Consider the following 23,288-nt stretch of genomic DNA (forward strand, 5'->3'; position numbering starts at 1 on the left):
TATCAAGAATCTAAAACAATGATGGCATGATTATAAATAAATAATCATAATGATCATAAGTAAAAGGGTGAATCAGGAGAAGCACTATTATAGTTCAGGGCAGACTGGCAGAAAGCCTGCGTATGAGGGAACACAATACTTGTGAAACTGGCCTTTTTCTTAGATTTATGGGTCCCCTGATACTTTGGATAAAAAACTGGCATTCTTCATTCACTGGCTAAGCAACTTATGAGCTCTGACTGATAATTAATACATTAATTTTGAAGGCCTAGTCATTATTGCTGTTGTTATTAAGTACTTACATTGCAAGTAATGGGGTCTAGCTCCATTGTGCTAGGCTCTGTACAAATGGATTAATTAACTATCCTTGCTTTACTGTTAAATCATGCTCACTCTGCTTATTGCATTAATCTGTTTTCTCTCATCTTGTACTTATACAGAAAGGTTCTTGGACAACATCCACCATTTCTTCTTTAATTTGTGTACAGAATCCAGCACAGTGTGCACCCAGAGTGGAACTCTAAGTGCCAGTTCAAAAGAGATAATAAATGATAATTTGCCATTGGAAAACAGAGAAAAATCAGCTGATAAAAATTGATCTCAGTGAAGCTTCTGCTAGGGAAGATTTTTCTTTAGAGAATTCATTGCATTGGATTTCATACTCCCCACAGATTTCTGGAAATCCACAGCTGTACTTAAATTGTTTATGCATCTGACCATTGTTATCGGAAAACTCTTATAGATGATTTTTCTCCCAGTGTCTTTGCACAATGTAGCTATGCAATGCAGCTGTACAGGAATGCACATCTAAACATTAAGTTAGTCATAGTATTTGCATTTTGATAACTCCTCCGTTTTGAATAAAGAACCAGAAGAAACCTTGTATCTAGGTGAATCTTTTCTTAAGGCTGATTTTAAATAGATCAGACAAAAGTTTGGCATTGCATCATATTCCAGAAGGGAGAACTGAATTACTATGTGATAAATGTAGTTAAGGAAAGCAATTATTCTTCTTAAAGTGATATTATTACCTAACTTATGGAATTCATTTCCCTGGCTTCTATTTGACATGTATTATAATTTTAAAATAACTATACTTTCAATGTACAGCACTGCTTTATGGCTTTAGGTCCTTTTATCTTCCTCCCTTTTCCACCACTACATTAGAAACTTCAAATTCCACCTCTTCTATGAGGGATTTTCTATTCTGCAGGATGTGTCCCCCTGAGTAAAACCAAGTTCCTATAGAATAAAAAAAAAAAATTGCTCTCATTGCCAACAAGCAAAAAATTAAGACACGGAGACGGCTTTATTTCATTCCAGCTATTTTCCTACTTCTTTCTATTTTTTAAAAATCAGAATAGCTTTAGAGAAATAAAGAGGGAGACCGAGAAAGCCATCATTAGATAGATCTTCTGATCTTTATCTGCAGTAGCACAGTCAGAAGAGCTAATGCTATGATGATAGCTTTGAAATCTCTTAGGAATTGAATAAGGAGAAGCAATAGTGATGAACTCCCAGCTAATAAACACAGAGTGCTTATTTCTGCAGAATGATCAATTTCCAGATGTCCTGAGGCTTGTCTGATACAGTTGATTTACTCATTCTCCCTCACTTCACTAATAAAGCTCAAATCCAACATCAGATTAGAGAAGAGTCAGATTTCTTAAAGGGGCAGGAGGAGGGCTGGCATCATGGCATGCAAATTCTGGGAGACATACTAATCTCTTCTGCCTTCTCCTATAACCACCAAGCTGTCTTAAACAGCTGCCTTCCTCTGCTTGAAATCATATACTTTATCCACTTTGGGTTAGTACAGTAATACAGACAATTAATTTGTTATCTTGTTAGTGGAAATTTAATGCAATGATCTAAAAGAATTCTTACATATTGTGATAAACTTTAGTGCCTCCAGGGTGCTTCTCTTCCATAGTACTCATTTCACATCCCATCCATTATGTAAATGAGATGTGGAAATAGTTTAGTTCCCCTAATGTATCTGTACACTGATGGATTGCACAAAGTCAGCCCTACTGAAACTAATGAGGTTAAATGCATCTTGCCATTCCTTTCTACTTGGGTGAATCTCTGCGCCCAAGTTCAAGAAACGTGGTGCAAGTCTTCCTCTTCACTTCTTTATGAAGATAATTGTGTTTCCTGACAGGGAGCATAGTGGCAACTGCTGCATACCTGAAGCCTCGTAAGGCATTACTTAAGCAAGCAGAGCAGCTACTGTTGCTATATACAGCTGTGGGGTTGTCTATAGAGGCTTCAGATCATCTTCCACTTTTGGGAGGTAGGTCCCAGGACTGTGTGGAGCTGCAGGATGCAGGAATCTGCAGCCTACAATGACATGCAATGTTTGAAAACAACATAGCTGTTAGCGTTATCCATGCAAGAACTAAACCTGAGGAGGAAAGGGTAAGGAAGCATTCTTTTGCTCATCATCAGGATGAATCTCAAATTCCCATTGCCCCTCCAGCTAAGAGGATGATCAGCTGCAATTTGATTCAAAAGGCCAATCTTCCAGCTGTTTCAAGCTTATATTTGCTTAATAATTAATTAGACTTCCTAGGAGATGGAGTCTTGAGCCTTGCCTTTTGGTTTTGTTTGGAATTGCTTTTTTCTGTACTGCTACAGGAAGAATCATGAATCCTCCATCTCATTCCTTTCCCTCCTCCTCTGCACATTGCCAGCATGAAAACAGAGGGGGCCTCAGTCAGGAGACTGAGGAATAAAGGATGTGCAGCCTCGGTCATGGGAGATGAAGTGATATGTGTCTGGAAGTTCAGTCCTTCATGTACTCAAAGATGAAAATGGATTTCATATTCCAGGACAGTACAGGACAATAACCCAAGGAGGCTGTAAGTGTGCTCATACCCAGTCTCCTCTAGACCCCTGCATACCTTTCCCAGGTCCCACAGCCCTTCAGAGTGGGACTGGGATTTGAAAATGTCATGGAAGAAACCACCAAATTCTGTCATGCCAGGAAGTGATTAGCATGTGAAATGAGGATTTCCAGTAGAACTTGGATCAAAGTAAAAGAACATGTTGGTTATATGCAGGTGACAGCAATCAATAAATTTAATGAGAAAAAAACCTGAGGGTTTTTCAGGGCTAATTCAAAGTCCCAGGCCTTGTGAACATGGATTTAAGCTAGAGAGGCTTGCTAATGGGTTTAGAATGAAAGGCTTTTCCTGCCCAGAGCCTGAAACTTTTAGTTGAGCAGAAAGTTACAGTTTACAGTTGTTGGAGACTGACAGAATCAAGAGAGACAGACAGAGATTGATGGTGTCAGAGAAATGAAATTCGCCATGAAATATCTCAGCAAATGAATCATTTAATACATGGTGATGAAGAACTAAATTCTCTTGCAGAGGGGGAAGGAGAAAAAATAAAATCTTTGAAAGAAGTGAAATGAAAAAGAAATGTCTGAAGGAGGATGGTTAGGTGGAAGAGCGAGCTAAAGGGGTCTTTTAAAAAAGACATAAAAAAGGCATAAAAAGCCATTAAGTACACTGAGGGGCAGAAATAAAAAGACCTGCAGCTAGGAGCAAGGAACTACCTAGAGATGAGTAGTCACACTGAGATGAACTGTCATAGTGGATGAGGATACGCTCACTGGGGAGGAAGGAAATAGAAGATAGGATTTCTTTCTCAAGAACACAGCTGAGGAAAGACAGATGGGGAAAGTCTGCAAGTAATGAGAAAAGTCAAGGGTGGTGTTTTGAGTTGTTTTTCTTAACAACAGGGATGATAATTTTTAAATGTGGCAGATAGAGCTGATATCCCCTATGCAAATGGAGTTGGGAGCAGTTCGTATTTATCAGATTAAATGGGACACTGACAGCTTTGGTAGGAGACTGCTGGCATGAAACATGGGCAGAAGAGTCAAGTTGCTACTGGGGGAAGGACGAATGAGGCACAAGGGCTGGGCTGGTATAATGATGGACTAATTTTTCAGGCACATTCAGCATACAAAAAGTGATGAAATCTAAGAGAAGTTAGCAAAATAATTAGCAAAAATCTTGCTGAACAAGTTTGACTAAGAGACTTCCACTGAGAAAAAACAGCGCAATGTTCCTTCAGAAATGGTAAGGCTTCATTCTCCCTGTGTATGCATTCAGCAAAAGACAATATCTGTATGATGCACAAATTCAGCTGAAATTTTTTTTCTTTCTAACTGAAATGTAATATTTGCATTACACCAGTCTAAGTAGTCCTGTGGTGATGTCTGTGTTAGAAAAGTAAACAGTACTAGGGATGTTGCTCAAACCCAGCTGCCCATACTGTTACACAAAAGGAAAACAGAAGAACCAGGTGGGCATCTCCACCATCTAACTTAGTTCAGTAATATCTGAACCGCTCCCCAGATGGGTCCATACCTTTCTACTCACCGCAGCCGCAACCGAAGGCGGCTATGCTATGGTGGTAGACACTTGTGGACAGGTGGGATGAGGATGGGTTGAAAGTCATGGAGCTGATAAGAGCATCCAAGAATGTTGACTTACAAGTTAGCGTTCTCCCTACTGGGCAGCCTAGTCATTTCATTTTTCTTCTTTATCTGTAATAAGCTATGCCCCAGTTCATACAATGAGTAATACTCTGAATATGACACGCATTTGAAGCAAAATCTCAGCACTTAATAGAAGTCCCCATATACCCTGCAATCTAGGAGACTGTAATGGAGGAGTATTTATTTTTAGAAGGTTTCGTGCTGGCTTTGTTTTAATATCTGAGCCTATTCATCCCACTTTAATGCTGATTTATCACTAAAATGAGTGCTTGCTTTATCAGCACCATAGATGAAAAATAATGCACACTGGGAGTGTCTTCGTTCTTCTCTCTCCTTTTCTGTATTTCAGATCAATAGATATGGGGTATTTTTTTACCTTTTATTCTGAAAACCACAGTAATTGACTGCAATATGAAAACTGAAATCTGTTTAAACAGATGCATAGGTAAGATCATAAGTGTTATTGCCAATTAACCTCAGCAAAAAAGAAGTTTAATAGCTAGCATTATGGTATACAGGTCTTTAATTGTTGCCCTATTCTAATGGCATTCTGAAAACAACTAGAATATTTGAAAATTATCAAATAGAGTACAATGTTTGGCTTTATTTTAACAGCTCAGGGTTACTGTGAATGGAGAAAAACCAAACAGACAGATCTAGAATTCAGGATTTTTCCTGAAGTTCATCCTTTCCCTTGTATCCTATTAAAAACCTCAGTAATACGTCATTTCTCTGATATGAACTTTAGTGTAAAATCTTTGGATTTTACATATTTTTCAAAGGAAAATTCTGAAGGAAATACTTTATTGAGAGTGGTTTTCATTAAAATTCTTGCTGGAGACTGCTTCCTATAACAGTGTAAGAAGGATGGCAAAGAGACCACATGTAATAAGGTCAGAGACTGCCTCTGTGGAGTATAGACACAAGAAGGGATCTGACTGATGAAGAAGAGGTTAAAGAGGTGAAGAGTGCAAAGTGGAATTAAATAGGGAAATAGATGGAAATAGGAGACAAAGAATAGATTGGAAAGAAGCTGGAGGAGGCAAATCGCTTATTACAGAAATGTGTGAAAAGCAGATTGACAAGACCCAGAATAAAGAACATACTGGGAAAACTCTAAATGCTCTTAACCACTGACATTTGGAGTTATGCTATCAACTTGAATGCTGCACATCTATGCCTGAGCCACTCTAAATTTCTAGAGTGCTTTTCTGCACAGCTTTGTTGCAAGCCTGTCTTCAGTTTTCACATTTACTGGAGTCAAAACAGGATATTTTAGGTTCTTCAACCAATGAACTTCTCTCCTCTTAGCCTTATATGCTTATTTTATAGCATCAGGCAGACAAAATACAGAAAGGTGTATCAAGATAGGAATATGTTCCCTTTAAGCATCCACTCTGAGAGTGACGATGGAGCAAAGATGATACGAGCAGAGCTTTTCTTTAATTATGATTGCTTTCCTAGGGTGGCAGAATTTTATTATCCAAAAGGAAAGATTTAACAGTGGCTGAGTCTGCTGAAATTATGACTCTGACTGAGATTTTGGTCAGGTCATCAAACTATGGAAGCAACAATGAAATTCAGTAAACTGCCAAGCACAGGCTCTCCAACCTTTATGCTTGAAATTAAGTTGATGATACTTTATTTGCTCAGCACTCCATGTCCCAGTACAGATTTACCTAAAGATAGGTCCCAGTTTCAGACAATTGTTTGCAAAAGCTGGCTTTGAAAGTTTTGCAGAAAAACTTCCCAAGAGGAAGAAGTCTAAAGGGTTTTTATTTAGCAGTTTGGGTGTGAAAAGGCACTCAGGCCTTGTTTTCTCCTACTGGAACAACTGCCCAGTAAAACAGCTCAATCAAATTCAATATTTTGAATTTTATCTTCGAAAACAAATCTAAGGATTTGTACTTATGCCCTTCTGATGGTGGGGGTTTTTTTAGTAACTAAGGGAATAGGGGGTTCATCTCATCTAACTTTAGGTGGCCGCAACCTGAGTGTCTACACAGGAGCTATGTATCTAAGCTGCCACGACAGGCAACAGAGATCAAATTAATGCAGTCAGAAGAGTGAAGTGGGTCTTTCATCTGAAAAAGTGGGGTCTACGTTAGTCTAAGATTAATTACTTTCCAGGCTCCATTGGCTAAACTTTCGCTGACTATAATGAAAGCTGAGAAACCTAACTCACATAGTGATCTTATGCTGTAGACATCCAGATTTGGGTGAGAGGATCCATCCTCTCCCTGAAGCTCTGTGGCCAAATCACAATCTCTCAGGTGTAAATTCCTCCTACTCAAATGGCAAGGCTCAAATGTGGATGGTGCATCCCTGGGCCAGGAGTCTAAGCTCTATACAGGCACCTGGTTGTATTTGAAATGCCCTGAGGTATTCAAAACATCCAAGTGAGGCTGGCAGATATGATAAAGGGCTTCAGGCAAGACCTCTGCCCTTCTGCAAGAGCAGCCGGAGGCCAGGCAGGATATCCTAGGCATCTCAAATGACAGTTGACAACTACGTGTGGGCAAATGAATCGAGCCCCGAGCCTTCATTTTCACTTGTCCCAAAGCCTCTTGTGAGTAGGGAAATATCTCATCGTTGTAAATATCCCCTTGTCACCAATGAAGGAGCAGCACAAACATGCCCTGTCATGTCCCTGAATGGGAAGCAAAACAGCTGCAATGCAAGGCATCAAAGTATTACGTGCAGTAAATTTAAAACTGTGGAAATTTCCCATGATCCTTTAGGATGGATTTGTTACCCAGGAAGAAAATTAGAAATATTTTTCTTGTCCCATGACAAGGGTCTTTTGCTTGACATTATAAGGAAGTGAGTACATTTTTTTTCTTCCAGTAAACAAAGCATAAAAAATAAAAAACCCAACAACCCAGCAATTCAAAATTGCAGGTGAGAGAAAAACATAGGAACTTATGGGACACAGCTCTGTAATTGCTAGTATGTACAGAAGGAATCAATGAAATAAATATAGCCTATCCAATAAATAAAAGAACAAGCCACCCCAAGTGCATAATTTGCTTCATCTGTGTTTGAAGCTAACTCAAAGCAGAGGGCAAAATGTGTCAGAATGATTAGACAACTAGCTAAGCTCAACATTTCCTCTCCCCTCTTGTTTATCCATTCTTCATTGTTCATTTAGTGATGGGAAAAGGCTCTGGAAGCAAAACCGTCATGATGGTTTACACACATGTATCACTTAAATCCAGCTCAACCTCTCAAAGGCAGCCTAAGTTATGGTTAGGTCTTAAACTGGGTTTCTCGACAGGAATTTCTCTCCTCCCACAAACATAAGAGCCATTTCATCTAGAGATGTGAATCCTCAGAGATAGGAAAAAAACCCCACAAAACACTAAAGGTGCATCAGTAAAATATTTTCATTGATGAAGATTAACTGTTTCAATGAATAAAAAAAATGTTTAGCAACTGCTGGGCATTTCCAGGGATTGCTGTGCTATTTCTGTATAGCTGTGCGGCTGTTTCTCATTCCAGGAGTAAAAGAGAAAAAAAAAAAGTCTTCTGTTTTTTTAAATGATCTGGAACCACTTGGCATGTGACTTCTGAAGTGTTTAGCACAGTCTTACAAAAACGTCATGAAAATTTATCAGCCTAGGCCCCAAATCTACTTGCCTGCCTTGCATCATCAGTCATCATGCTAATGAAAATACTAATGACATTTCAATTGCGTTTCAAGAGAAATGAGCTGTTTCAACCGAACAGGAATTAGAAAAAAAAATTTGATTTTTTTGCCCAAAGAGTATATCACTCTCTTTTTTTATTATTATTAATTAGATGAAGCATTTGGCTTCAATGAAGGCTGGGGTCCCACTGTACAAGTCACAGTAGACATAAAAAGTGAGAAACAGGCCACATCACTAAAAAGAGAAAGGAAACAAAAGAGGTAAGAACAAGAAATGGAATGGGAAACAAACACTCAAAATGTTTTCAAGTCACTCAATGAAGTCTAAGCTATTTTAGGATTTTAGATGATCAACAGAAAGAAGACATCTCCAGAGGTCAACTCACTCCACCTGGGCTAAATGCCTATGTTTGGGTACGATTAACTGCCCCTGGAGTTACCCACATTGGCTAGCTCAGACCCAGACATCAAACTTTCAGAAGTCAAAGTATGGCCATATGAATCGCAGGCAAAGCATCTCCCCACCACCTCACAGCAGGTCAGTGAGAGATGGAGCTTCACTCTCCAGTTCCCCAACCCAATTCCCTATCACAGCCACCATCTCAGGGTCATTGCTAGAACAAGTGCAAGCAGTGCATCTCCTCTGGAGCACAGGGGCTGGAGAAACAGGTGGTTCAGCTCCCCAGGTGGCACTACATAGCCTGGCCTTGCATTGTCAGGAAGGAGCTGGACAGAGGCCCCCAGCAGATGAAGGTGTCAGTAGGTGATGCTGGTGACCAAGGGGTGCAAGCCTTGGTTTCACTGCACCAGTGCACCTTGATCATGTGCAGTACCTGTTCCCTCCTGCAGCTCACATTTTCCCTGGAGATCATACACATTCATCGCATCTCCTTCACAGACTGGCAATGTCTAGTGCAAGTTTTGCCTGTTATGTTTCTCAATTGCTGTCTTTATCTTAACCCACAAGTTTTTTCGCCTTATTTTCTCCCCCTGTCCTGTTGAAGAGTGGGAGTGAGAGAGCAGCTGGGTGGGTGTCTGGCAGCTGGCCAAGGTCAACCCACCACAGTAGGGGATAGGGAGGGGGTGCCCTTAGGGGGTCTTGTGATGGATGCATGTGGGTGCCACGGTCTTACAAAGGAGAAGCTGTGGCAAGAAGCGGGGACTGGTGTGGGACAGCAAGGAGGGGCACTTGCTCCCAGGCACGGTCCCTGCTGTGTGGCTTGGGAAAGCACCAGCACTAAAGTAGCTGCCTGCACCCATGGGTGAGCAGACTTGACAACCCAGGGGATGCTTGCCAGGTCTGATCCTAAACCAAACACTTTACATTTTGGAAAAATTGGAAACTTTTGAGCAAAAAGATGAAGGGGGGATGCAATGCCTTTTCCTAAAAAAAAAAAAGAAAAACAAAAAAGTGACCCTGGAAAGCCACAACAGTTCCCATGTTCCAAGCTGCTCTGCCATGAAACCAGAACAAATAGGCTACGGCATGGTTTTAAGAGTCTATTATAAAACACCCCATCAGAACATAAACATCCCACATTGACAAAGTAATCTCTGTGGATCTCAGTGGGCCTGACCTGCTGCTGCCCTCTTCCTTGTATAGTCATGAATACAAATGCAAGGTGAATGCTGGCTGCCTTCTGATCTGGTGACATTTTACACCCATGTTACTGATGTCAACAACTGCATGAGGGAGCAGAGAATCAAACTCAGTATAACCACTTGCAAAAAATAGAAGAGCAAGCTGAGGGCATGTTTCCAAGGAGTTTAGGTATTTCAGATCTGAAACTTACATGGCTAAGTCGATCCCTTCTGCACTCCCACATTTACTTAGGGAAAATCCTTGTACTTTACATTCCACTATAATGCATTGTTTGAACAGACGCTGCCCTATCTCAACAGGAGAGCTGTTCTCCATTCCTGCCATCTCACTTTGTGAGTACTAAATCAGCGCAGAGAAATACCTCCCTAACAAAACTATTCAGAAATCTTTGGAGATCAAAGCCTGCAACTTTTGTCTCTGGTATGCAATGGGAGAAAAATTGACTTGTGTCTCATTCTGTTCAAATGGTCCTTTCTCTTTTTAAGTAAACAAACAAATAAACAGCAAATGCCCTATTCCCACCTGGCATTAGTGCAATGTTATGTTTGAGACTTTAAAAGCATAAAAGTCAAACCATTCAAAATAATGGGTCCCATAGCAAATGTAACATGGTCCCAAGGGTACCTACGTAGTGTATGGTATTGCTGCACATGGTATTAACTTTTATGCCTTCGTCTATATATGCAGTGTGGCTCATTTATAGTTGCTCTGGGAACCACTATGTTTACATAAATTTTAATTTCCTGTCTTCTGTTTGTTCTCTTTATCATCTTTCTAAAACAAAATTTTCCTTGTGAGTTTTAGTGCTCAAACAGTTATCTGTCTGCAGATGGAGGCACAGGACAATTGACATCCTCTGATTTTTCCATGTGGCCCTGGCAATATGCCTCCACTTCAGTTTGGACCCATTAGAAACTGTGGAGCTCCAGCAGTGGCACTGTTTTTCTACCAGACCAGGCCTGTTCCCACAGGTCGTGGTGATTTTGGGCCGTTGTCTCCTGGGATCTGGCCAAAACCTTCCTGCTGAGTTGACATGGGACATATTTACTATATCATAACTAATTTTCCTGGTTTTGTTTTCCTTTTGAATTCACGCAGCTTGTGAATTGAATAAATTTGGTGGTTGACTTCATATAACCACACTTGAGTTATGTGCCTTCAGATTTTGGTGTGAAAGCCCTTTGCCACCTGCTCTGATAACTAAAACAAGGTGTTTACAGCTGCTTGAAATACATCTTTTGTTAAAGCTTGCAAAACCAGTGCCTCACTCAGCAGAGATCTGATGGCACCTTGTTACAAAACATTACTATAGAAGATTGAAACCTTAGAGATGCCAGTTGCACAGAAAAAAAAATCCATGATGGTCCAGCTATAGATTAATGCAGTGATCTTCATGAACTGTTAATTAAAATTCAGTGTTGACAGGACCAAGCCTTGCTACTATTTTTTAGGGAAACAAAGAATAACAGATAAAGCCAAATTATAATAGGTTGGTGCAGCAAATCCAAGAAAAATATTGCAGTTCTCAGCAGCTGTGATAGGAATCCTTCCTCTTTTTGAATAATAAAGGCTTTTGCTAATTTTAACCAGAGCCAAATTTGAAAAACCTGCAGTCGCGTGTGATTCAGAGAGCCCCAAGGGAATGGGAGGTGGGGGGAGATATTTGTGTGTGTGTATGACTGAGTGTATGATCTAACAGTGCCCAGAGCTTTTGAGATCCTGGACCACTTCAATAGCACAGGCCAGATTCATTAAAAACCCTGGCTACATTCCAGCAGTTAAAATTGAAGCAGCATATTTATTGCATTTTGCTCAAATAAATCTGAAAACAGGTGAATCATATTCCTTGGAGAGATGGGGAGAAGAAGTAAACAGTCTTGGGCTCACACTTAGAAGCAGGGTATGATGAAGAACAAAGATGCAGGAGGGTCATTGTTGCAGGGCGCTGCAGGCTGCTTGTTGAGTCAGAGGGTTTGGGAGGCTGAGGGCTCAGCCGCCATTTTCTCCACTGCTGTCATTCTGGCCTCAGATCATCTGTTTAGTTTTCTCTATTTTATTTATACCCATGCAAAAACACACGCACGTATATATTTTAAAGAGCTTCTTAGCTTATGCAACTCCACTCTGCGGTTCTCTGTGGTTTTCCAGATGCTGTTCATGATGCTGGCACCTCACCCCAATTGCAGCTGCATTCAGCTGGGATTCAATTACAGCCTGTCTTGCAAAGGCAGATTGGTTTTTCAAAGATAACATATTTTGGGGAGGGATTTTATTTTTTTTCCTCCCAAAAAACAATTTTTATTAAGAAAGGAGAGGCATGACTTGCAGCTTGATCTTTCCAGGTGCTGAATGCCTCCAGACAGGTCCTTAGCACCCTCAATATTGTTTTACTTCAGCACTTTTTACAGACCACACAGCCCCACAGGGTTCAATTCTGTGAGATTAAAGTGCTGGCAGAGCAGGCTCCAAGCCTGCTGCTCCTGCAGGGAAACTATCAGAAACGGTATGTTGATAACCAGTTTTCTCACGACTGATTTTGCAAACAGTAATTAGCTTAAAATTAGCAAACCTAATCATTGATTTTTTTGGACAGATTTTTTTGGGAAAGGGGGGTAGATAGGTGTTGCAAAACTAGGAGGTGATTGAATAGTCCTCCAAGGCTTTTTCCGCACCCTGGACCACCTTCTTCCTCAGGCAATGTGTAGCTCTCCCTGAGGTGATGCTGTGCAGAGGAGTCCCATGGCTTGGCTGGGTGGGATACAGGCAGTGTGGGAGGTGAAGGGAGGATCGACGCCGATGCCCAGCAGCTTGATGTGGCTGCACTACGGGCAGGGTGAGAGGGAACGGACAGGTTTGCAGGGCTGCGATGGACTCTGAGAGCAGGTTCCGTGAGTACAAGGGCTGGAGGGATGACAGGTTTTGAGCTTCCAGTCCTTGTTTTCACTTAACCACATTTTCCTATTCAATTATCGGTTGCACTAATGAACACAAATTAACAATGTTATTGCTTCCTTCCAGCTTTGGATGGTGCTCAAAGAGGCTGAACACAGTACTAGGACTCGGGACACAGACACTGCTGCTTCTAAAGTATCTTGAGAAATCAAACAGAGCGAAGTCATACATCACCTATTCCTGATATTAGGCAACAAAATAAGCAGACTGACTTTTGGGGATGCCAATTGCCCATGGTATCTGGTGAAATCCTCGGGAGCAGCTGATAGCAGGGACCTTGGCAACCCAGACAATAAAACGTGGAGTTTTGGTGACTAATATTGTACAGCCACTTTGGCAAGTGCTGGTCTACACTCTCCTGCCTCAGTTTCCCCTATCTGTAATAGGAGCAGAACACTTCTTATCTTGGCTAAGGGGCTGGCAAAAATAGTGAGTAATATGAAGGTGGAAAACAATTGCTTGTAAAGAAAAAACAGTGCTTATTAAATGAAATCATGCTGATGCCGTTTGCTCTTTTTGGATCAGACCAGGAGACAATAATAGCCTTATTTATTACTTGTGTACAGCTCTAACTTTCCTCAGTCCTTCTATATGTGATTTATTTGCATGCCATTAAATCCAACTGCCCTTTTCAGAGACTTACTGAAGTTTGTTAGTTGCAGGGGAAGCAGCTTTAGCACAAAGGAAGAGAATTGGATGAGGGATGGAGCTGGGTTTTGCTTTGCAAAACTTCACTGCTTGGAGTTTGGTTTTGAGAAACAGCATCCAGTGGTGGTTCAGATCGAGTTCCAATTTAATCTGAATCCTAGAGTATAATAATAGCTTTGCATGTGCCTCGTAGTGCCTTTTTCTTGGGCAGTACAAAACATTTTTATATATATTAACAACAAATGTGGCTACCCAGAACCCCTGGAGGTGAAAAACATGATCCTTATTTCTAGTGAGTGAAACTAAGAAAACCCATTGATTTTGTATCATGATTTCTCTTGAGTTTTAGTGGGGAGGCATGCACTGTACCTAAAGGCAGACTTTCTGTATTATACCAGTAGTATCTGTATGGGCATTTGAGATAAAGACATTGTTTAATTCCCCAAATAATCTTTCCTTTCCTAAGTAAGTAGTGAATCTGAAGACACAAAGAGTAATTGAAGGTCCATTCAATTGGTCCTAGGGGAGCATCGCCATCACAGCAGGAGGACACTGACATGAGATGGTAGCACAGGGACAGGGAAATAAATGAGGGATCTGACCTACAGAGGAGAACACCACCGCAGACCTTCAGCATCCCTGATGTTCATTCTACATAGTGCAAGCAACAGCCATTAATAATTATTTTAATGACCTGATCCTCAAGTAGGTGCTGGGGTCCATCAGTGCTGGTCACTTTTTAAGTACCACCTCCTAAGAGCACAGGAGCAGGCAATTCCAAAATGTCGGAAGTCAAGTAGGCGAGGTAGAAGGCCGGCTTGGCTGAGTAGGGATCTTATGCTAGAACTAAGATGAAAAAAGAAAATGTATGACCAGTGGAAGCAAGGTCAGGTGACATGGGAGGACTACAGGGATGCTGTTCGCCACTGTAGAGAGGAAATATGCACGGCCAAAGCTCAACTAGAGCTGAAGCTGGCCAGTACTGCGAAGGACAATAAAAAGGGCTTTTTAAAATATGTTAACAGCAAAAGGCAGGCCAGAAATAACATTGGCCCATTACTTGACGAGCACGGTCACCTCACGAACAGGGACATAGACAAAGCAGAGAAGTTGTTTAATGCTTTCTTTGCCTCGGTCTTCAACACCGATGATGGGCTCTGGGACCCCCAGAGCCCTGGGCTAGAGAACCATGACTGCAAGAACGACAAACTCCCAACCAGCCCCAAACTTGTGCGGGATTTGCTGCTCCAGCTGGATCCCTATAAGTCAATGGGGCCCGATGGGATTCATCTGAGGGTACTGAAAGAGCTGGCTGATGTCATAGCGAGACCTCTCTCATTGATTTTTCAATGCTCTTGGGAATCTGGGGAGGCCCCAGTTGACTGGAAGCTGGCAAACATTGTCCCAATCTTCAAGAAGGGCAACAGGGATGACCCCGGTAACTACAGGCCTGTCAGTCTCACCTCTGTGCCTGGCAAAATCATGGAGGAGATTATTCTGGGAGTTACTGAAAAACACCTGAAAGACAACGCAGTCATTGGTCCCAGCCAGCACGGATTCACGAGGGGAAAGTCCTGCTTGACAAAATTGATTTCCTTCCATGACAAGATTACCCACCTAGTTGACCAAGGGAAGCCAGTCGGTGTAGTCTTTTTGGACTTCAGTAAAGCCTTCGATACTGTCTCTCACAGTATCCTCCTGGACAAAATGTCCAGCATACAGCTGGATAAACACATATTGCAATGGGTGAGCAATTGGCTGACGGGTCGGGCTCAAAGGGTTATAGTGAATGGGGTTACATCGGGCTGGCGACCAGTCACTAGCGGGGTTCCGCAGGGATCCATCTTGGGGCCAGTGCTCTTCAATATCTTCATAAATGACTTGGATGCAGGACTGGATGGTTTGTTATCAAAGTTTGCTGATGACACAAAATTGGGAGGAGCCGTTGACACTCTCGAGCGCAGAGAGGCCCTGCAGAGAGATCTGGACAAATTAGAGAGCTGGGCAATCACCAACCGTATGAAGTTTAACAAGGGCAGGTGCCGGATTTTGCACCTGGGACAGGGCAACCCTGGATGTCCATACAGACTGGGGAACGAGAGGCTGGAGAGCAGCCCCATGGAGAGGGATCTGGGGGTTCTGGTCGACGGCAAGTTGAACATGAGCCAACAGTGTGCCCTGGCAGCCAAGAGGGACAACAGTGTGTCCTGGGGTGCATCAAGCACTATATTGCTGGCCAGTCGAGGGAGGTGATTGATTGTCCCGCTCTACTCTGCACTGGTGCGGCCTCCTCTTGAGTACTGTGTGAAGTTTTGGGCCCCACAGTACAAAAAGGATATGAAGCTACTAGAGAGTGTCCAGAGGAGAGCCACGAAGATGGTGAAGGGTTTAGAGGGGAAGCCATATGAGGAGCGGCTGAAGTCACTTGGTCTGTTCAGCCTGGAGAAGAGGAGACTGAGGGGAGACCTCATCGCAGTCTACAGCTTCCTCACAAGGGAAGGAGGAGGGGCAGGCGCTGATCTCTTCTCCCTGACGACCAATGATAGGACCCGAGGGAACGGCAGGAAGATATGCCAGGGGAGGTTTAAGTTGGACATTAGGAAAAGGTTCTTCACCCAGAGGGTGGTGGAGCTCTGGAACAGGCTCCCCCAGGAGGTAGTCACAGCGCCAAGCCTGACAACATTCAAGAAGCATTTGGACAATGCCCTCAGACATATGGTGTGATTTTTGGGGTTGTCCTATGGAGGGACAGGAGTTGGACTCCATGATCCTTGAGGGTCCCCTCCAACTCAGGACATTCTATCATTCTATGATTCTGTGATTGAAGTACACTAAATAAAATATAGTGTAAAGGAGGAAAAGGGAAGATATTTACCCTTCCCTTATTAGGCACCTGGAGCCTGTATCTCTCCATTGCCTGTATCTGTATACCTCTACCTGTATATTGCTGATGTCCTGGTTTCAGCTGGGATGGAGTTAATTTTCATCTTGGTAGCCGGTATGGGGCTGTGTTTTGGGTTTAGGATGAGAACAACGTCGATGATGATACACTGATGCTTTGCTTCTTGCTAAGTAGTGCTAAGCTGTCTCTAAATAGGTGCTAAGTGGTGCTCACACTGGTCAAGGACTTTTCAGCTTCCCATGCTCTGCCGGGTGCACAAGAAGCTGGGAGGGGGCACAGCCAGGGGGAGTGCTGACCCAGACTGGCCCAAGGGCTATTCCATACCATATGACGTCATGCTCAGTATATAAGCTGGGGGAAGAAGAAGGAAGGGGGAGACATTGGGTATGATGGCGTTTGTCTTCCCAAGTAACTGTTACGCGTGATGGAGCCCTGCTTTCCTGGAGATGGCTGAACACCTGCCTGCCGATGGGAAGTAGTGAATGAATTCCTTGTTTTGCTTTGTTTGCGTGCACGGTTTTTGCTTTGCCTATTTAACTGTTCTAATTTATTTTACTTCGATTATTAAACTGTTCTTATCTCAACCCACGAGTTTTCTCCCTTTTACCCTTCTGATTCTTCCCCCATCCCACTGGTGGGGAGTGAGCGAGCGGCTGTGTGGTGCTTAGTTGCTGGCTGGGGTTAAACCACGACAGCTGATTACATAGCAGACTGCTAAAGGTGTCTTGGTTGTTGAATGGTTTTTGACATCAGAGCATCTACCTCATCAGTTTTGCTTTCTAAAAATTATATTAACAAAAAAAACCCAACCCAAAACATAGGGCATAAGTCCCTGCTTCTGTTGACAGGAAGGAATTTAGGGTAGGTAAGGAAACATTGTCTAAATATTGGCTCATCTGACTTCTGGAATGTGTTTAATAAAGACATTTTTCATGATGGCACAGTCCAGTGTCCATTAAAGCCTTGACTGGATTTTTATTGACTGCAGTGTGCTTTGGATTGGGTCTTAAATGAATAAAATAAAATAAACATCAGCTTGATGCATGTATATTTAGTTGAAAGATTTCCACTAAATGGAGGGAGAGTTGTGAAGCTAAATCTCCAGGCGTGACATCAAAGATTTGGCTAAAGAAACATATTTATTAAGGCTAAGCAGGACTTTAGCGAATGCAGTTTAAAAATAAAAGCATGGGTATCAAAATGCAGTGCCAGCTCTCTGCTAATTCCCTCCTCCCTCATCACATATATTTTCCTTTAAGGAAAAATAAAAGCTCACAGACCACTTGTGTGGTATGTTATTTGCCGCCTGCAAATAGAAACAGGCATGTTACAGGCCTCCGAAAAATGCAGTTTGAAACTGTAAGACCAACTGACCTTCAACTGCAGTGACGCTTTGTGGCCCCCACATGCAAACAATCATCTATTGATTCCTAAGGCCTCCAGCTTCAAACACACTCTTGTTTTCAAGAGGCTTTCAGTTGCAGGCAAGACACTGTCCTTGCTAATTCTGCCTGCCCGGAGGCTGCTCAGTATTTCTGCTGCTCGCTTGAAGTGTTATCAAAATAATGACGGCTTGCAAAGCAGAATTATTGAATGTTAGTTTTTCACTGTTTCAGAGTAGAGGCAATGAACTCATAGTCGTACAAATGGGCTTTTATTACTGCCTTCTTTGCACGTCTGCCAGAAAGAATATTGAGGAATATGATATGGGGAATATACAGCACCAGGAGGAGGGATGGAGTAGATCAGTCACCACTGCAGTGATTCCCAGGGCAAATTTCAGTGAATCAAAGGCCATCAAGGAAAGCTGCTTAAGCCTCTGTGTTCTCTATAAGCACATTACTATATGTACGCCACAAACAAATCTGCTTTACGGACTATGGGGAAGACAGGGAGGGATCCTACAGAATGAGATTCAAAAAGGAAATGCTCTCAAATGTATCTCAGATCTTCATCATGACAGCAACAATTTGCATTTCCATTGCCCTCTTCATTTCAAAGTTGTAAATACTCAGATCACTTCAGTATACCACCAAAGTGTGGGTGTGAGGTACACAACAGTTGTGCAGCACACACAACACCGCTATGCCAGCAGCTCGGGATAGGCTGTGACTGTAATATGTTGGCTTGGAGAAGGTGGCTTAGGCTGTGATGGGCAGGGATAAAGCTGGTGACTGCACTCTCTCCCGGCCAAGACAGCAACTAATCTAGTCCAAGCAGAAAGGATTTGTGCTTTTGCTGGTAGGTAGATTAATATCACCTAAGTGAAAGTGCCTGAACATTAGATGGGTACAGTCAGAGCTTGTGACTCAGGGTTTGGAGATGTGTATCTCAGGATGGAGATTCCATTGACTCCTCTCCATGGACTGTAATTACTGACCTATCCACTTGTCATTAGCATCTCTCATCGCAAAGGAAGCAGTCCTTAATCTCTACTACTGAATGAGACCTTGATGGAAAATGGTGCATTACTCCTAGTGTGAGTCGTGGCAACCTAGAGCATTGACTTGGCACAGACTCTGGGAAAGATGCAGGATCTACTGAATTTAAGTCACAACCCTCACTCCCTTGCGGCATTTTTTCCAGGTAATTATGGGGCTTCACTTTACTAAGCATGTGATTAATTAAACACAGAAAAAAAAAAAAAGAACCTGGGTTTGAGTAGAGGAGTTAATAGGTGAGCACTGAAGGAGAGCACCTCATGGGCTAGGAAATATTAATTACTGCTTAGGGACCTGAACTTCCTAACTGTTAAATATCTCCCAATAGATACAATGAATATTTTTGGTAGAAAATAGCAGCCCTTACTTTCCCCTGGAAGAGACATCCAGCAAACTCACAAGAACGACAAATAACAGTCTAAAGCAGAGGAGCTGTAGCTACATACAAAGAAAGAGCCACAAGAGAATTTGCTTGTTTGTTTGACTGAATGTTACTGTATTAAAAACAACTGGACAAAGATTGCACGGGAAGTCTGGGTGGTAATCTGAGCATCCTATTCTGACCAGCATGCAGATAGACCATGGAAAGAGAGAAGCCACACAAATGAATACTGCCAGCTACTGGCAGCCTGAACATCTTGTAATTTTATTGCACTACATTTTTCTTAAAAGTGAAAACTTCTCAAAATGAGTGATGAGTGCATGTCAGATGTCTTTAAAAACAACAAAAAGAGTTACTTGTGATGGGGATGAGAAAAAACTGCACCCTGGAAACACATGAAATAACAAGTTGAATACAATGGAAACCACCTTTTTTGTATTTGCAAATATTGAAAAAAATTGAGTCATTCCCCAAATTGCTGGTGCCTGAGAGCGTTAGAAGCATTTGGGGTGTTACAGCATTGTTAGGACATTGGGATCAATGTCTTCAGATGATAATTCAAGAGAAGGAGGAGACCTCAGTGAAGTACTTTACTGGGAGGCTGTGGAAGAAATCAGCTCTCCTTGCAGTAACCCTGAAGGTTTATGTTTATGGGGCTCCAACAGCCCCTATAGCCTCCTATAGGAGTGGAGCAGCACAACCGAGCCTGCAGTATAGACCTTCTCCCCTACATGCCTGGCGTGCTCTGTGTATCATCATGTCGGCAAATGCTGGGAAGACAAGTCCTGCACTTATGCACTCAGGAAGAGACAGAGATGATGGGGAGGTATTAGTGTAAATGTTGGTGGTGTAAGGAGATATTGTTGATTGCACTCATAAATAAGCACAACAAAAGTCTCTCACAAAATCAGTTTACAAGTGTCAGAAAGTTGGAAAAACTGTCCACGAGGGACCAGATCCAAAGTTAGACAAAATGGAGATTGCGCAGTTTAAGCGACATGAGCTTACAGAGGAGGCACGTACGGACTGATTTTTGAGCTCAGCAGCTCAAAAAATGGGCTTTCACAGATTTTGAGTGATGCGTAGGCTAGTCTTCTCCAGTGTGAAAGATACCACCCCCTTGAACTAAAATGTAGTTAAAAAAACTCTTAGGTGAACACCTTAGTACTTTCCCCCAAAGACTTTCCAGGGACTATCCTTATCCTCCAGCCTGGATTTTGTTCCTTACAGTAAAATCACACTCCAGGACTGACCTGGTCTGTTTTCATCTCCAAGGGGAGAAATTACTGAGGCTTTCACTTCATTTCCCACATTTCACATCCCCTTGCTCTTTTGCCCCGTAGGATATGAGGTATAGAAGGGAGGCTGTGACCAGCGTTACACATTGCTAATGATAAACCAGCTTCCAGACTACAGAAAAGTTGTTTTCCCCTAAGAACAGCTTTCTCACTCTGTATCATTCCTGCAATCGTTGACTGACTTGTGTTGAAGTTATGCCAAATCTCTGACACTGGATCTCTGCTCAAGATACAGCTCTTGATGGGGGAATGTCAGTGTAATTGGTTGCTGTAGTAATTCTACAGCATTTTTTTTCCTGGAAGGATCCCATCTCATCCCTGAAGCTAAACTGACACAATTTGTGTAGTTTGTTTATTCTCAAAGCCCAACTTTCAGAGGGGAAGAATGATGAAACTATTGCAACAGAGATTCCCCAAAGAATTTGGGTTACAGAAACTGAAATGCAAAATAAAATAAGTATATATATATATATGTACACACACTTAGGCTTAGAATCATTCGTATACTCAACAATCACTATGAAAATTAAGTAATACTTTATTTACTTGACTCCACAGACCATGGCAAGAGGAAAAAACAGGTTATGTCTGAACATTAATATCCGTGTTTCCAACTCAAAGTTTATTTTTCCTGCTTGGAGTGATATTTGTCATTTACTTAAAACCTGCACCATAACAAGGCATACATTGATCGTCTAGCACTTTTTTTCTTCAGTGTTCCTTCCATAGTCTCTTCTCTTCTTTCTTTAACTGTTTCCCAAGTTCCCAAACAAGATGACATCAGTTCAGAAATAGGAGGCCTGAGCCCTTGCTACTTTTGGAGAGCAAAGTGTCTTAGCACAGAAGTTGGAGAGAGAAGAAGACAAAAAGCCACAACTGAATGTCCAGGGATCCTGTGGTTATGACTTGTCTGCCTACTAAAAATGCTGTTCCTCATTTTCTGGTGTGTTCCTTGAAAGCATATCTGCCTGCGTTGGTGGGTCCCGACAGTCCAAGTTTAGGTCAGATAGATATATTAGAAATGGAAAAGCCATATTAGCTCAGCTAGCCCATCCTTCCAGGCATCCCAGAATAGGTCAATCCATTCAGCCTTAAATGACTGGGCTTCCCCAACTTTCCTGGGGGACACTATTTCAAAGTCTGATAGGTTTTCCTTGTACGAGCCTCTCCTGATGTTAGATTAATTTAGTTTTGGTTACTGTAGGGGAGGGCTTAAAAACTGTCTTCTGATGTGGGAAGGACAGTGCTGCAGGTGCTTAATTTGAAAGAAGATATTTTCTCAAGCTGCCAAGCATCTTCAGAAAAGGACTTTTAAAGGACCCTCAACTGGGCGAGAAAGACACTAGGCACTTTTGAAAGGTTGTTTTTATATATGTATAGATATAGATAGATATACATATGTAAATATATACACATGTATACGTAATATAAAAATTATGGGTTATTAAAAACTGGTGTCAGAGCAGAACTTATGCTGAAATGCTTGTCTGAAATGTTTCTGAGGGGTCATCTCCCCGGTCCTTCTGCCACGGGCTTGTCGCTGCTTACGGGGCAGATGAACAAGTCCCCTAAGTAGAACTGAACATGATATTTTGCTGTAAGCAAATATGTTACATAGTCTCTTTTATACTCTTTGACATCATACAGTAAGACTTAGCTGTGGAAAGAGCTCTCCACAGCTATGATGAGCACCCTTCCAGGCTGTACATACGTGATGACCTAGATTATCTAACTATTGGCTGTGTATGAGAATAATAGCTTTAATTATAACGGCACAAAAATCTCTCCTCAAGCTGTGCAGCGCTTGTTGCAATGACAGCAGATGCGCTCCTGCAACTGGGAAGATGCTGGAGGAAGCGGGAGGAGTGGGCTGGCTCTGGCATTGCCCCGTTCAGAGTGACAGCCTTTTAGGAAGGTTTGTGCTGAAAACAGTTTAGCAATATTGCCACGTAGCCCACATTACCACTGCTGTTTGTCTTCCTCTGCAGGCACTTGGTGCTGTTATTCCCTTGTCCTGGCTCCAACATGCATTACTCACTGACCTTTTTTCAGTCTCCGTGGCTCTTTTAGTCAATGCAAGCTCCGCTGGCTTTAAGAAAACTGGCCCCAATTCCCCTTACTGGCCTTAACAAAAGAACTGGCAGTAGCTCAGCTCTGTTTTTTATCTGACCTTGATCTGATGTGCTACCTTCTCTCCAGAAATTTGCCCCTTACTACTTGCCTACTAAGAAGTGACTAATTTATGCTGGGGACATAGTAATAATTAAAAATTTAGAAAAAGCTACTGCCCCCAAACAAATGTTATCTTCCTCTGATAGAGACAGGAATAGATGAAAGGGTTTGGGTATAAATATTATGCCACTGAGGTTTTAAATAAAGACATCAGGGCTACATGTAGGCTGAGAGGGAAGGGGGATTAGGGAGACAACACACGCACAGCATCCTGACATATTTCACAAGACTGAGGGCCAGAACCCATAATTTGTCCAGCACAGCGTGGCAAATGGATCTGCCAGCTGACCTGGTCAAGAAACATTTGCCAAAGGCAATGTGAGCACGTTGGAGGTGGCCGCACTGGCATTGTGCCGATGGCACCTGTTCAATAGAAGCCCTAAGTCGTGTGGGGTAAGGACAGCTACTGCACCTTCCCTCTGACAAAGTGAGGGACTCTTCTCTGGGAAATTAATTGGAGGAAAAAAGACATCCCTGAAGACTTTGGTGAGGTTTTCTTGTCAGTCTTTTTTTCATCCTTTTGTCTTCAAAAGTTTGTGTGGTTTTGAGAAAGATCAAGTAAATCTGCATGAACTACATGGGACAGGCAGAAGGGAAACATTATCCTTGGCCCTTGTGCAACAGGGAAAAAAAAATAGGTTTTAAGGAGCAAATTAGGTGCTTTT

General features: G+C 42.2%; 1 protein-coding gene across 1 annotated transcript in view; it reads right to left on the reverse strand.

Annotated features, from left to right (window-relative positions):
- LOC309601557 (SET-binding protein-like) overlaps nt 1-23,288 on the reverse strand; it is a gene marked incomplete at its 5' end in the record, with an annotated part of 252,385 nt that overhangs the window by 12,044 nt on the left and 217,053 nt on the right.

This window comes from Platalea leucorodia (genome assembly GCF_965183815.1).
Source record: "Platalea leucorodia genome assembly, chromosome: W".
Lineage (NCBI taxonomy): Eukaryota > Metazoa > Chordata > Aves > Pelecaniformes > Threskiornithidae > Platalea > Platalea leucorodia.